Below are 11,282 nucleotides of genomic sequence, written 5' to 3' on the forward strand. Positions count from 1 at the left end.
GATCTTAGTTTTCCGAGTGTTGAGGTTTAAGTCAACTTTTTCACTCTCCTCTTTCACTTTCATCAAGAGGCTTTTTAGTTCCTCTTCACTTTCTGCCATAAGGGTGGTGTCATCTGCATAGCTGAGGTTATTTATGTTTCTCCTGGCAATCTTGATTCCAGCTTGTGCTTCTTCCAGCCCAGCATTTCTCATGATGTACTCTGCATATAAGTTAAATAAGCAGGGTGAAGATATACAGCCTTGATGCACTCTTTTTCCTATTTGGAACCAGTCTGTTGTTCCATGTTCAGTTCAAACTCTTGCTTCCTGACCTGCATATAGGTTTCTCAAGAGGCAGGTCAGGTGGTCTGGTACTCCCATCTGTTTCAGAATTTTCCATACTCTCCTTAATCCAACCTGTTCCTTGTGCTGAGATTCTTACCCCATGTGCCTCAAACAATTGCATACATATTATAAACAACTGACCTTAGAATTTTGGGGTTTTGACCAGATTGGTTTTGCCCAATCTTCTAAACACATTCTTTCCATGTTCCTAACCATCCAGCCAAATCGTTGTTCAAAATCCATGAATCAGTACACATTGCACATCTGACACGTCTTTTTTCCAATCAAGGTGAAAAACCAGGTGTATTGCCTGAACTTGCACTAATTGGGAGGATATCCATCTCTACTGGCCTTGAAGGATTTTTTTTTTTTTTTTTTAAGAATGAGTGTGGCTATTAGTTCTGCAGCTGTCTGCTTTGGGGTGATGCCTGCTTATCACTGCAGAACTCTTGGTATAAAAGTCACAAAACCCCCCTTCTTCTGTCCACTGATCAAAGTCAAATACATGCACATGTGCAGTCACTTCAGAACTGCCTGACTCTTTGCAACCCCATGGATCAGCGTTATATTTCTTGAGCTCAAAATTATTTGTTGTTTAATGAATGAAGGACAAAAGAAATGAATGGAATATATTTTCACTGCAATTGTTTTCTGTATAGACAGAGATACATATTTTTAAAACTGTTTTTCATAAAAAAAGTTACTGGAAATAAAAATTAATAACAGAAAAATACAACATGTACATGGGATGGATGTGTGCACACTGCTATATTTAAAACTGATAACAAACAGGGATCTACTGAATAGCACATATAACTCTGCTCAATGTTATGTGGCAGCCTGGATGGGAAGGAACTTTGGGAAAGAATTAATACATGTATATGTATGGCTATTAAGTCCCTTTGCTATTCACTTGAAACTATCACAACATTGTTAACTGACTATAATATAAAATTAAAAGTTTAAAAGTTAAAAAAATTAATTTGAAGAAAGAAAAAAAATGACAAATCAAACAATATTCATAAAGTAATAAATTCTTTCTAAGAGCAGAGAAGATATCAATGGAAAAGATTGTTTTTTACATGATAACATATTTTCAATTATTTTTTTTTTCTTACATAGGCAGGACTAAGACAAATTGTGGCTTCCAAAATAGACATAGAATTCTTCCTAGATTCTGAAATAGATGAGAAAAAAAATTCTTATTCTCCACTACCACTTATTTTTTTCCTTTATTTTACTGAATGTATTCATTTTCCTTTCTAATAATGCTTATCCAGTCAACATTTATCGTAAACCAAAATTATGCTATTTGCAGAAATTATTGCTAGGAAGTCTGCAAGTGTTTCATGAAGTGGGACTGTTAAGAGAATACGTTGAAATTACTGTCTGGAATTAAAATATTCTTTTATTTAAATCATCCTCTTTTCTGATGATTTATAAACCTAAGTTGTTGACATGAAAAATACAGAATATTTTTTTGGTTTTTGCTTTTTTATGCATCACTATTTTTTATTTTTAATGTTTCTTAATGCTAAAATGGATATGGTATACTGTTGTTACTTATATATTAGAGTTTAAATGACCCATTCATTTTGTATTTAAAAAATAGTTACATAATATGGTGTTACAATTAGCGTATTACTACCCACTATGATATATAAAAATGAACAGAGTAAGTGAAAATATGTGATTTAGTTATATATCTGAATAAATACATGTAATAAAAGACAGTACATATAGTAGTATATAGAGTCAATTAAAAATATGTATAACAAATATATATTTGTATATATATAGAGAGAGACAGAAAGATAGATAAATAGATAGTACAGGATTGCTGTTGTCTTAATAAATGGTAACAGTATAATTATATTATCTTACTATTGAATTGCCCTACAGTATATCACAGCAGTGAAGAACATGGAATGAGAGGAAATTATACTCTGATTACTGGATCTTCAATTTTTTTGTTTTGGATCATCCTCTTTTTTTTTTTTTAAATTTTTTTATTAGTTGGAGGCTAATTACTTCACAACATTTCAGTGGGTTTTGTCATACATTGATATGAATCAGCCATAGATTTACACTTATTCCCCATCCCGATCCCCCCTCCCACCTCCCTCTCCACCCGATTCCTCTGGGTCTTCCAAGTGTACCAGGCCCGAGCACTTGTCTCATGCATCCCACCTGGGCTGGTGATCTGTTTCACCATAGATAGTATACATGCTGTTCTTTTGAAACATCCCACCCTCACCTTCTCCCACAGAGTTCAAAAGTCTGTTCTGTAGACGGAGGATCATCCTCTTTTATGTTTATTACTCACCTGTTAAAATGGGGATAAAAACATACCTACCTCTTTGTGTTATTATAGAAATGACTGCTAAATGTCAATGAGTTATCTATTTTATTTCATTTTACTGGGGTTAAAGCTTATGCATGTATATACACTGATGAAACTAGTAAAATCAGTCTCCAATTTTGCAGAATATTTAAATAATATGAGTTGTCCTCTGCTAGGTTATTCTATCATTTCTTGCATTACTTTCTTCTCCCCTTCTTGCAGAAGCAATGATTTCTGTTGGTCATTATTTTCTTTATCTCATTGATATTCTTAACTGATAATGTGTGTTCACCAATAGTGTCCTTTTGACATTTGCATCAGTTGAATGAACATTGGAACATAAGCACATTTTATTGATCACTTGAAATCACTTTTCTACTACACAATTTCCTAATGGCATTTTTCATCTGGTCATTTCTCAAGGTATAGATTAAGGGATTTAACATGGGGGTTATCATAGTGTAGAATACAGCAACTGCTTTATCAACAGGTAAAGTGACTGCTGGTCTCAGGTAAGTAAATACGCTTGGCACAAAGAATAGGAGGATCGCTGTGATGTGGGAGATCAACGTGGAAAGGGCTTTCTGCCCCGCCTCCAAGCTGCTTGTCCTTAAAGAGAGCAGGATGACTGTATAGGAGCCAACCAAGAGAAGGAAGATCAACAGACAGATGAAGCCACTGTTGGCAGCAACAAAGAGCCCCGAGTGTGGGTATCAGTGCAGGCAAGTTCGAGCAGAGGATTCAGATCACACATAAAGTGGTCAATGACATTAGGGCCACAGAAGGGTAACCTGAAGAGGAAGAGGATCTGAATGGTTGCATGAAGAAAGCCTCCTGCCCATGCCACTCCCACTAGCAACCAATACACCTGCCAGGTCATGATGGTTGTGTAGTGCAAGGGCTTGCAGATGGCCACATAGTGGTCATAGGCCATTGCAGTCAGCAGAATGATGTCAGCACCTGCAAATAAATGCTCCCCAAAGATCTGGCACATGCATTCAATGAAAGAGCTGGTCTTCTTCTTATGAAGTGAAACTACAATCAGTTTAGGGGTACTGACACAGGAATAGCAGACATCGATAAAAGAGAGATGAGCCAGGAAAAAGTACATGGGAGACCCCAATAATGGACTGGTGGTGATGGTGACCAAGGTGAGCACATTTCCTACCACAGAGACAATGTAGACAACCAAAAACACTGTAAATATGACTTTCTGCATCTTTGGATTCTGTGTCAGCCCCAGGAGAATGAACTCTGTCACGTTGTTCCTGTTCTCCATGTATCTCATGTTATTGTTAACCACATAACCTGGGGCAGGGGGGAAAAAGATCTTGTTTTAGTTCAACCTTGAGTTCATTAAACATCTCTGCCTAATAAATAACACATGCCTAGATTCTTATGACTTTTTTGTGATAAAAGATAATGTTCCAATCTGCCAAATATTGCTTATATATGACTGTAAGAATCTGAGAATATGAATGTAGTGAAGAAGAGGGTTTTGAGAGAAAATCTTGTATGTAGATCTAGTAAAGATTTTTGTGTACTAGGATGGCGTGAACTGAGTTTCACTAAGGGGATGGAAGCCAGATATAAGCCTGTTATGTGACTAGTTAATATTAACTCTGTCAGTGTACTGGTAATGAAAGATTAGTGAAATCCCGGAGCTTCTGTAATACAGTTGCCAAACAAATTGCCTAAATCCAATAACTTTGTTGTAGCTAATAAAATTATATAATGACTGATTTCCATGGGTGCTACATGAAAACAAACTGTAAATGGTATTATTTTCTCAATTTGGTGCATAATCTCAGAGACTAAAGCTAGCAGTAATATTAATGATAATATTGTGGGAGTGCAAGCATACTCAGTCATGTCTGACTCTTTGCAAACACATGAATTATAGTTGCTAGGCTCCTCTGTCCATGGGATTTCCCAGGCAAGAATACTGGAGTGGGTTGCCATTTCCTCCTATGGGGTATCTACATGATTCAGGGATTGAACCCGTGTATCCTGCATCTTTTACATTGGCAGGCAGACTCTTTACCATGGCACCACCTGGAAAGCCAGATCTCAATTTAAATCAACAATACTTCAATAAAATTGTGTAGTTTTTTAAATTTAATGAACACTTACTATGTGCTAAAATTTTTTCTCAGACATTTGGTTATTTAATCCTTGTTACAAACCTGTCAGATGATTACTGCCATCATTTTTATACTTATTTTATACATCAGGACATAGAAGAATAGAGAAGATAAAGACCCTGCCCCAAATCAAGCAACAAATGAAAGGCAGATAAAAGACTATTTCAGATTATACTTCTCATCTCTTTTTTACTGCAAATTCTTAAAACACATCCTTTATATTAGGCTAAAATATACACTGTTGAGTTAGTAAATTCCTTTTGACATGACTACAATAATTATAATTGCTTAAATAGTATTTCAGAGGTAAGTATATACAAAGCAATTTCACTGACAATGAAAATACACATACATACAGACCCAGACACATGTATGCATAATATAATACACTGGAATCCCAAATGTTAGCAACTATGTGGCACTGCTTTCATTGAAGGTCAAATTAGTTTTTTTTCCTCCCTCCTTCATCTCATTTTCTTCTTCCCTTAATTTCCTTGCAAATCATGAACAGACTGTTCTGTAAAATGCTGAAATGATGGTCCCAGTGGTGAAATACATTGGTTTGAGAATCAAAAGGACAATATCAGAATCTTGCTTTTCCCCACTTAAAGTTCCTTGATCTTGGGTATATTTCTTGACACCTTACATTCTTGTTTCCCCTAGTATCAAGTGAGAACAATATGTCAACCTCACAGGCTCTTATGAGAGTTAATTGAAGAAAAAAATATGAACATATTCATCACACTGCTGTGAAAATACAAAGGATCTTATTTTTATGACTTTCTATGCACGCAGAAGGTAGGGAGATTTGACATTTTGAGTAATAAAACAGAGAAGCATATTTAACCATGCAGTAAATGGGGGATAAACATCTACAATGTTATTTTTTTAAAGAAGCCACAAGGACTCATACCATTCATAGCAGTTGATCCCTGAAAGAATTATCCATGTGCTTGCTTGAAATAAAAAAAGGATGATTTTTATCTTTTAAGACATCTGTGGCTTTTTGAGTGTGGAGTGTATTAAGTTTTGTTTTCATTCTCATTATTAATTTAAATTATCAAAAGAAATGTCTCCTGGCAAAGAAGAATATCTAGGGATGGAGAGTTGGCTCCCTTTGAGTCTTAAGTTTTTCATCTACCAGACTAGGTTTGTGATACTCACTAACTGTCTTTTGAAGGAAAGGGTAAAGATGTAATGCTCTGTTGCTTTATTTGAAAAGTGTTAAAGCATGATTAATACATATGTGTATATATATATATATATGTGTGTGTATATATATAAAGTAACTGCTGTTAATAAGCATTTAATAAACTTACCTTCTGATCTTTAGAAGATATTAGTGATATCTGAGGGTGTTCAGAACTGATTCCATTTTAAATTGACTTCCTCTTGGGCTGACTAACTTTCAGTTTGAAAGATATGACATTCTCATAAAGACACTAGTCAGATTACTGAGTGTCACAGTAGACAAGTCATTGTTTTTATAAATCTAAATATTTTCTTCTAGATGAAAGACCTACAAAATTTTCACAGACAACCTGGGACTTGAATTTAGAATGGATCAATTTTGAACATTATGCAGAAATCATCTTCTATAAAATGGTTGTAGTCCCAGACACAAGAAAGAGAAAGAGTGATGGAAATACATAAAAGTGAGTCATTCCAACCTTGATGGATCTTCTCTGGAGATGTAAATGATAAAAAAGAATTTTCACCTGCAATGCAGGGATATTTAAACAGGTTTCCACAAACGTTCAAGGACCTCCTCTTGTAGATGTTATTTTCTCTCCTTGGAATTAATTATCTCCTTTGATGGAAAGGCTTTGTCTTAGAAGTGGGTATTCTGAAGAGACATGTTTGAGAAACACCCATTCTGGGTAGGGAATTGTATTCTCTGCACTTGCAACCAAAATATGAGTCCTCTTTCTCTATCTGAACCTGGGTTCTAAGAAAATTGAATGTCATGTGAATACCAATGATAACATAATTCCAGCATCATTCCAGTTAACTTACAGATTCATCTCAGACAGAAAACTTCTTTTTATCAGTATTAAAACTTTTCTTGAAACTGCATATTGATTACTTGAGAGTTAGAGCAGTGAGGCATAAAATTATTGGTATTTTTTTTCAGAGTAATTAAATCCCAAACCCATTTTTCACATTCATCAGAGGGTTATGGATGTAAATAGAAAGTCTAATAGGATATAGATAATTTATCTCTGGGAGCCATGCGATGGTCAGCAAGGATCCCTAGGCAACATTAAACATGTGGAGAGATATCTAAAGCACAGATGCTTGAAAGTTTTAATTGCTCAGTCGGGTCCGACTCTGCAAGTCCATGGACTGTAACCCGCCAGACTCCTCTGTCCATGGAATTTTTGAGGCAAGAATACTGGAGTGGATTGTCATTTCCTTCTCCTGGGGATCTTCCTGACACAGGGAATGAACTTGCATCTCCTGCATTTCAGAAGGATTCTTCACCTTCTGAAGCCACAATGGAAATCCATGAAAGGAGGCTTAAATCAAACACAAGTATTGTTCTTACCTTCTTCTAATTCTATATTATTTTTCATTCAGTTATTCTAGGAGGCACATAGCAATAAATTCCTGTGGTTTTAATTCACTTTACTTAGTGACTAATACTGTGAACATTTTAAAGATATATGCATAGAAATTTAGTTTTTTTTCCCCCATGTCTTGCTTGTTGTGAATAGTGTTGCTGTGAAAATGTGTGAATATATCTTTTTTGATTATAGTTTTGGCCTAATATACACACAGAAGTAGTGTTGCTGAATGAAAATAAATAAAATAGAGAATTAAAAAAATGGAAAAAATCAGTAAAACCAAGAGCTGTTTCTTAGAAAAGGTAAATAAAATGAAAAAAAGAAAAAAAAAAAGAAACAAACCTTCAGGCCAGATTCACCAAAAACAGAAGGCAGAGGACACTAATAAGCAAAATAAGAAATTAGGGACTTCCCTGGTGGTCCAGTTGTTAAGAATCCACCTGCCCTTGCAGAGAAGGCAGGTCTGATCCCTGATAAAGATACTAAGAGCCCGCATGCCATGGAGCGACGAACATGCCACAGCAAGAGAGCGCATGTGCTCTAGAGTCCACGTGCCACAGCTGCTGAGCCTGGAGACTGCACGCTCTGGAGTCCTATCTCCCTAGAGTGCATGCTCCTCAGTAAGAACTATGCATGCGCCAAAGCCCACTCACACAGTGAGAAGCCCTTGCGATGCAATAGAGAAAGGCCACAAGCCACACAGAAGGGCAAACCACAGACCAAGAAAAAATAAAAATAAGAATAAATGAATGAGGAGAAACAACAACCAATACCACAGAAATAAAAAAGGAAAACAGCACACAAAAAGCAGAAAGTAATATTATGAACAATGATGAATGAGCAAATTGGACAAACTTGAAAAAATGGGCACATATCTAGAAAGTATTGACTTTAGATAGAAAAACATTCTCCATATGTATTGCGTTCTTTGAAACTACTATTCCAGGATTTTTTTTAAGTTTATATTTCTATATATTTTTTCAAATATGATTGTGACTTCTTTCAAATATGTTATAGAATGTTTAATGGAACTGCATTAAAATTGCAATTGATATGATAAATATCTTGAGTCTGTTAATTTATCAGCATAGCATCTCTCTCCCTTTACTTACACATTTGCTTTATCAGAAGTATTTTCTGGTTTTCATATACAAGTGTTAACTGTATTTTCTAATGTACCCCTGAAATGTTATGTTTTTAACAGTACTTTACATAGAATGTTGCTTCTAATTTCAATTTTTAATAGTTGTTTATATAGAAATGCATTCAGTATTTTGTGTTGACATTTTATCCTGTGACCCTTATAAACTAACTAATTAGATCCATTTGATTTTTTGTAGAGTCCTTTATATTTTCTTTCCATGGACTACAGTCCATGGGGTCACAAAGAGTCAGACACAACTGAGCAACTTTCACTTTCATTTTCTACCTATACCATGATGATTCAGTTCAGTTCAGTCACTCAATTGTGTCCGACTCTTTGAGACCCCATGAATCGCAGCATGCCAGGCCTCCCTGTCCATCACAAACTCCCAGAGTTTAGCCAAACTCATGTCCATCGAGTCGGTGATGCCATCCAGCCATCTCATCCTCTGTCATCCCCTTCTCCTCCTGCCCCCGATCCCTCCCAGCATCAGGGTCTTTTCCAATGAGTCAACTCTTCACATGAGGTGGCCAAAGTATTGGAGTTTCAGCTTCAGCATCAGTCCTTCCAATGAACACCCAGGACTGATCTCCTTTAGGATGGACTGGTTGGATCTCCTTACAGTCCAAGGGACTCTCGAGTCTTCTCCAACACCACAGTTCAAAAGCATCAATTCCTCTGTGCTCAACTTTCTTCACAGTCCAACTCTCACATCCATACATGACCACTGGAAAACCATGATGATATTTGCCCACAAATATATTTTTGTAACCTTGTCACTTTTTTTTCTCATCCATATGTCTTTTATTTCTTTTTCTTAACTTGTTTCAATTAGCTAGGTTACAATGCAGAACTGAAATTGAAAGTTAAAGACTTGTTTTCAATCTTAGAGAGATTTCATCATGAACTATAATGGTAGCTGTGGGTTTTATATAAATGCTCTTTATAAGCTTGAGTAATTTGCTTTTTTAAAATTCATTTAACAAAATATAGTTTTCATTCAAGCCCTCCTTGATAGCTCACCAGTAAAGAAATTTCCTGCTATGCAGGAGATACTGGAGATGTTCGTTTGAACCCTGGGTGGGGAAGATCCCCTGGAGGAGGACATCACAACCCACTCCGGTATTTTTGCTGGGAAAATCCCATGAACAAGAGAGACTGGCAAGCTACAGTCCATGATATCAGAAAGAGTCAGACAAGACTAAAGCCACTGAAAATGCTCAAATGGATTTTTATTTATAAATCTAAATTGAAATGTATCAGTTTGTATGTATCTATTGAAATAGTCATGTGATTCTTCTCCTTTATCCTATAAACTTAGTATCATTGGTTAATTATTGAATGTTACATAATATTTTATTCTTTGTGTAACCTATACACGGTCATGATGATTTGTTATGAAAAACATTGATTGATTTCCCATATATTGTTTAATATCTTGGTGCGTATGTTCAAAGGAGATATGTATCTGTCATTTCCTTTCTTGTAATGTAACTTGGCTGGAGAAGGCAATGGCACCCCACTCCAGTGTCCTTGCCTGGAGGATCCCAGGGATGGGGGAGCCTGGTGGGCTGCCGTCTATGGGGTCGCACAGAGTCGGACACGACTGAAGTGATTTAGCAGCAGCAGCAGCAATGTCACTAGGCACTTAGGCAGTCTTGGTTTTAGGTAATAATGATACTGTTCTCTGTTCTTTATTTTCTGAATGAAAATATCGAAAAGGATATTTGGGTATTGGGTAATAATGTTACTTATGCCTTAGAGTTTAAATGGCCCATTGGTTTAACACTCCTAAAATAGTTAAATATATGTAGTCAAAGTAATATCACCCACTATGATATGTCAAAATGAGCAGAGCTACTAATAAAAACCTGGGAATTGAGTAGGGTATAATGAACATATGCATGTATATGCATATATATAGTCTAATATAAGCAGATAACTATATAGCTCATTATATATATATGTATATATATGTGCATACATGTGTATATATACAGACAGATGGATAAATAGATAGTCCAGCATGATCTCTGTCTCAATAAATGGTAACAGGTGTAATTACATTATCTTTCTTTTGTATTGCCTGTCAGTATACCACAGCAGTGAAGAACATGGTCTGAGAGGCAGTTAGATTCTGATTACTGGTTCTCCAAGGTTTCTGTTTTGGATCATCCTCTTTTCTGTTTGTTTACTCACCATAAAATGGGGCTAATAGCAGCACTTACCTTTCTGTATAGCATTAGAGATTACTGCTAAATATCACTGAATGTTTTATTTTGTTTATTTAATTATGTTGGGATAAAAGCTTATAAATCTGTATACAGAGACAAAGTTAGTAAGACTAAGTTCCAATTTTGTAGAACTTTTCCCATAAGCTGCAAAGTCCCAGGTGAGATTCTTCTGGAAGTGAGCCTGGGTCTCCCGCCTCACCTCGAGAGATGTCCCTATTGCCCTGCCAAGCATCGAGGAGAATCCCGAGGTGTCCCTCGCTACTAGACAGGAGTCCTGACGTCGCTGAACCAACACGAGTTTTGAAGGGCCATCCCCGCAATAGCTCGTGAATATAACCCAGGTTCCTGCTGCAATTCGAGAAAAACCATGAGACTTTCCCCTCGCTGTGAGATGCGGCCCGATTCCCCTGCACTGAGTACAGAGCAAGTCCATGTTCCCCGTCAAACATGAAAGGAGTATTGACTTCCTTGATGGAACTCCAGAGAGTCCCCAAGAACACTGTCAGAAGTCTAGAGGGACCCTGA

The 11,282-nt window shown here is 36.3% G+C and overlaps 1 pseudogene; it reads right to left on the reverse strand.

Annotated features, from left to right (window-relative positions):
* Positions 1-3,018: 3,018 nt before the first annotated feature.
* LOC122703464 lies at positions 3,019-3,956 on the reverse strand (annotated as a pseudogene).
* Between the last annotated feature and the right edge of the window lie 7,326 nt (positions 3,957-11,282).

Source organism: Cervus elaphus, chromosome 11, assembly GCF_910594005.1.
Source record: "Cervus elaphus chromosome 11, mCerEla1.1, whole genome shotgun sequence".
Lineage (NCBI taxonomy): Eukaryota > Metazoa > Chordata > Mammalia > Artiodactyla > Cervidae > Cervus > Cervus elaphus.